The following is a 5,814-nucleotide window of genomic DNA, read 5'->3' as shown; positions in this document are numbered from 1 at the left end:
ACATTCCATTGAAAATATAAATTGCAATATTCACTTGCAAATAATAATTCTTACTGGGATTGTTAACCTTTGAATTTCTCTATGACAGAGAGCTCTGGATGGTCAGTGCTTGAATATATTCAAACTAAAAATCAATAGATGATTGAATACCAAGAGAATCAAAGGATAAGAGAATAATGAGGAAAAAATGTAGATGAGGTAGAGTATCAGCCAGGATTTAAGTGAATTGTGCCATGACCACAGACCAGAGCACAAAGAATCATGGAATGTTTTAACATAAAAGTTCAAATCATTGCTTTTTTAAAGAGGACTGATACAGAGACAAAATAAATGTATGATAAATTGAAGGCTGGTGGGAGAGAAAGAGATCCATAGAATGTCATGCTTAAAAGTGCAAAGAGAACATCAAACAATAACACTTCAAAGCAGCATGAATCAAGTCAAAACAGACTGAAGTTGTGATCTCTCGTAAGTTCAAGGTTAATATGGAGCTGATAATATCGTGCGAAACTGCATGTCACCCTGTGATTATATCTCAAAATGAAGGTATATTTTTTGTGTTTCCCTTTGAGGAATATACCAGGACAAGCATTAAAATATCATCTCCACCTCTACTGGAGTGCACTAGTGGAATGAGAGGACTAAACACTCATGTGTATTAGCTTGGGTTTGAATGTTCCACATGCTGTAAAAATCACAGTAAAAGAACCATCCCCTGATCATTGCAAATAAAGGGACTCATTCATTGTAAAGCTGGAAATCAGCTAGCCAGTAAGTCACAAAAACAAGATAACAAAAGGATGCTCTCTTACTCTGAAATTCAGTCCTGGTCAATTTGAATCAGGAAAAAAAAGAGTCCCAAGCAACCTGCAAAAATAAGAATCTTGACATCAACTGTTCAAACATCAATATCAACACTACTGGTAATTTCCTCTATAGCGGCTACAATGTTCAACATTGCTAACAATTCAAAGACTGATTCTTACTTCTGAAGTTTTTTTGAACATTTCTGTTTTGAACTCACTTCTTATTTCTAATCCATGAGTACGTGTGTTGTGTTAATAATTCTTCTCATGTTTAGGAATTAATAAACAGATTCTTTGCTACCTCAAGAAAATTTGTTTAAATTGGCTCATGTTAAAGTATAAGCTCATTTGTTTCTGGGTGCAAAGGTTTCCACAGAGGAAGGTATTATATCAATCTTTAAGTCAACTTTGTTGTGACCAAATGAGGGATCAGGCAAGTAAAGAATGGGAGTCAAGTTCATTCATCGTCACTGAGGAGCTTCACCTCTTATAGGGTCATAGAATCATACAGATATACAGCATGGACACAGACCCTCCAGTCCAACCCGCCCATGCCGACCAGATATCCCAACCCAATCTAGTCCCATCTGCCAGCCACCCAGCCCATATCCCTCCAAACTCTTCCTATTCATATACCCCTCCAAATGCATCTTAAATGTTGCAATTGTACCAGCATCCACCACTTCGTCTGGCAGCTCATTCCATACATGTACCACCCTCTGCATGAAAAAGTTGCCCCTTAGGTCACTTTTATATCTTTCCCCTCTCACCCTAAACCTATGCCCTCTAGTTCTGGACTTCCTGACCCCAGGGAAAAGACTTTGTCCATTTATCCTATCCATGCCCCTCATAATTTTGTAAACCTCTATAAAGTCACCCCTCAGCCTCCGACGCTCCAGGGAAAATAGCCCCAGCCTGTTCAGCCTCTCCCTGTAGCTCAGATCCTCCAACCCTGGCAACATCCTTGGAAATCTTTTCTGAACCCTTTCAAGTTTCACAACATCTTTCCGATAGGAAGGAGACCAGAATTGCACACAATATTCCAAAAGTGGCTTAATCAATGTCCTGTACAGCCACAACATGACTTCCCAACTCGTGTACTCAATACTCTGAACAATAAAGGAAAGCCTACCAAACGCCTTCTTCACTATCCTATCTACCTGCGACTCCACTTTCAAGGAGCTACAAACCTGCACTCCAAGGTCTCTTTGTTCAGCAACACTCCCTAGGACCTTACCATTAAGTGTATAAGTTCTGCTAAGATTTGTTTTCCCAAAATGTAGCACCTCGCATTTATCTGAATTAAACTCAATCTGCCACTTCTCAGCCCATTGGCCCATCTGGTCCAGATCCTGTTGTAATCTGAGGTAACGCTCTTCACTGACCACTACATCTCCAATTTTGGTGTCACCTGCAAACTTACTAACTGTACCTCTTATGCTCGCATCCAAATCATTTATGTAAATGACAAAAGTAGAGGGCCCAGCACCAATCCTTGTGGCACTCCACTGGTCACAGGTCTCCAGTCGGAAAAACAACCCTCCACCACCACCCTCTATCTTCTACCTTTGAGCCAGTTCTGTATCTAAATGGCTAGTTCTCCCTGTATTCCATAAGATCCAACCTTGCTAATCGGTCTCCCATGGGGAACCTTGTCAAACACCTTACTGAAGTCCATATAGATCACATCTACTGCTCTTCCCTCATCAATCTTCTTTGCTACTTTTTCAAAAAACTCAATCAAGTTTGTGAGGCATGATTTCCCATGCACAAAGCCATGTTGTCTGTCCCGAATCAGTCCTTGCCTTTCTAAATACATGTACATCCTGTCTCTCAGGATTCTCTCCAAAAACTTGCCCACCACCGAGGTCAGGCTCACTGGTCTGTAGTTCCCTGGCTTGTCTTTATTGCCCTTCTTAAACAGTGGCACCACGCTTGCCAACCTCCAGTCTTCTGGCACCTCACCTGTGACTATCGATGATACAAATATCTCAGCAAGAGGCCCAGCAATCACTTCTCTAACTTCCCACAGAGTTCTCGGGTACACCTGATCAGGTCCTGGGGATTTATCCACTTTTAACCGCTTCAAGACATCCAGCATTTCCTCCTCTGTAATCTGGACATTTTGCTAGATGTCACCATCTATTTCTCTACAGACTATGTCTTCCATATCCTTTTCCACAGTAAATACTGATGCAAAATACTCATTTAGTATCTCCCCCATTTTCTGAGGCTCCACACAAAGGCCGCCTTGCTGATCTTTGAGGGGCCCTATTCTCTCCCTAGTTGCCTTTTTGTCCTTAATATATTTGTAAAAACTCTTTGGATTCTCCGTAATTGTATTTGCCAAAGCTATCTCATGCCCCCATTTTGCCCTCCTGATTTCCCACTTAAATGTACTCCTACTTTCTTTATACTCTTCTAAGGATTCACTCAATCTATCCTGTCAATACCTGACATATGCTTCCTTCGTTTTCTTAACCAAACCCTCAATTTCTTTAGTCATCCAGCATTCCCTGTACCTACTAGTCTTCCCTTTCAGCCTGACAGAAATATACTTCCTCTGGATTCTTGTTACCTCATTTCTGAAGGCTTCCCATTTTCCTGCTGTCCCTTTACCTGAGAACATCTGCCTCCAATTAGCTTTCAAAAGTTCTTGCCTAATACCGACAAAATTGGCCTTTCTCCAAGTTAGAACTTCAACTTTTAGATCTGGTCTATCTTTTTCCATCACTATTTTAAATCTAATAGAATTATGGTCACTGGCCCCAAAGTGCTCCCCCACTGACACCTGTCATCTGCCCTCCCTTATTTCCCAAGATTAGGTCAAGTTTTGCACCTTCTCTTGTAGGTACATCCACATACTGAATCAGAAAATTGTCTTGTACATACTTAAGAAATTCCTCTCCATCTAAACCTTTAACACGATGGCAGTCCCAGTATATGTTTGGAAAGTTAAAATCCCCTACCATAACTACCCTATTATCCTTACAGATAGTTGAGATCTCCTTCCAAGTTTGTTTCTCAATTTCCCTCTGACTATTAGGGGCTCCATAATACAATCCCAATAAGTGATCATCCCTTTCTTATTTCTCTGTTCCACCCAAATAACTTCCCTGGATGTATTTCCGGGAATATCCTCCCTCAGCACAGTTGTAATGCTATCACTTATCAAAAATGCCACCCCCCCTCCTCTCTTGCCTCCCTTTCTATCCTTCCTGTAGCATTTGTATCCTGGAACATTAAGCTGCCAATCCTGCCCATCCCTGAGCCATGTTTCCATTATTGCTATGATATCCCACTCCCATGTTCCTAACCATGCCCTAAGTTCATCTGCCATCCCTATTAGGCCCCTTGCATTGAAATAAATGCAGTTTAATTTATTAGTCCTAACTTGTCCCTGCCTGCCCTGACTATTTGACTCACTTCTGTTCTCAGCTGTACCCGTCTCAGATCGATCTCTTTCCTCACTATCTCCCTGGGTCCCACCCCCAACATTACTAGTTTAAATCCTCCCAAGCAGTTCTAGCAAATTTCCCTGTCCCTATATTAGTCCTCTTCCAATTTAGGTGCAATCCATCCTTCTTGTGCAGGTCACTCCTACCCCAAAAGAGATTCCAATTATCCAAAAATGCGAATCCTTCTCCCATACACCAGCTCCTCAGCCATGCATTCATCTGCTTTATCCTTCTATTCCTGCCCTCACTATCTTGTAGTAATGGGAGTAATCCAGATATTACTACCCTTTTTACATTTCTGCCTAATTCTCTATCATCTCCCTTTAGAGTCTCAACCTTTTCCCTTACAATGTCGTTGGTTTCAATGTGGACAATGACCTCCTTCTGGCCCCTCTCCCCCATGAGAACATTCTGCACCCTCTCTGAGACATCCTTAATCCTGGCACCAGGGAAACAACACGCCATTCTGCTTTTTCTCTGCTGGCCACAGAAACGTCTGTCTGTACCTCTGACTACAGAATCCCCTAACACAATTGACTTGTATGTGATGGTGTTCTTATGGATAAACTGCCATTGCCCTTTTAGATGATGGTGGTTGTAGATTTGGAAGATACTGTTGAATGAGAGTTGGTGAATTTCTTCAGTGTATCTAAAGCTAGTGCATACTGTTTTCACTGAGCATTGGTGGTTCCGGGAGTGAATGTTTCTGGATGTGCTGCCAATGAAGTGGGCTGCTTTGTCCTGGATGGTGTCAAATTTCTTGAGTGTTGTTGGAACTGTGGCAGTGGGTTGGATGCCAGTTGGGTAAAGAGTTGTCAGGTATGGAAGGAAGGAAGTAGGCATGCCCAGTGGCAGGATGAAGCAGTGTTAGGTGCAAAGCATGGGAAGGGGAAGTATGACCAGTGGTGGTACAGGGTGGAGGTTTGTAGTTGAAGGGTCAGATATAGAACAGGGCTAGGGCGTTGCATGCCCAATAGCAGGTAAAGGCAATCAGCCGTAGTTAGGGGAAAAAGGAGATTGGATGTGGAATGCTCAATGGAATCTTCAAGTTCCCAAATATTCCCGTTGAGTGTGCCACAATGGAGTTTTCTGAGGTTCCCACCTCCCCTCCCATCTATACTAGAATAACAGCTGGCCAGTGGAAAATTCGGGCAGAGCATTGGGTGCCCCAGACATGGTCGGTGGGGGAGGGGGAGATGAATAAAAGATGTTCATCTCACATCGAGTAGGAATGCTAACTATATTTCTCCTCGACAATATTTGTGCCCGTTAAGTGTTTGCAACAATCTGTGCATTTGGATTTCCACAGCACCAGTTGTATTATTTAATGTTTCATTTCTCGAGACACTGCAAAGAAATGATAAAGCTAAATGCAAATCTTCTCAGGAATTTCATTCTTTTTTTCTAGCGTTAAATCCCCCCGCACTACAAAACTCACGCACACAAACAAAAAGTGCACGACCGACTTGTAACATGTAAAGGAACTGTAATCCACAAGAGGGTGCAATGATGTGCATTTGATATCGTGAACTAGTGCGGCTACCGTACGA

The sequence above is a fragment of the Hemiscyllium ocellatum genome, chromosome 2 (genome assembly GCF_020745735.1).
Source record: "Hemiscyllium ocellatum isolate sHemOce1 chromosome 2, sHemOce1.pat.X.cur, whole genome shotgun sequence".
Classification (NCBI taxonomy): Eukaryota; Metazoa; Chordata; class Chondrichthyes; order Orectolobiformes; family Hemiscylliidae; genus Hemiscyllium; species Hemiscyllium ocellatum.
Note: the sequence above shows the minus strand (reverse complement) of the source record.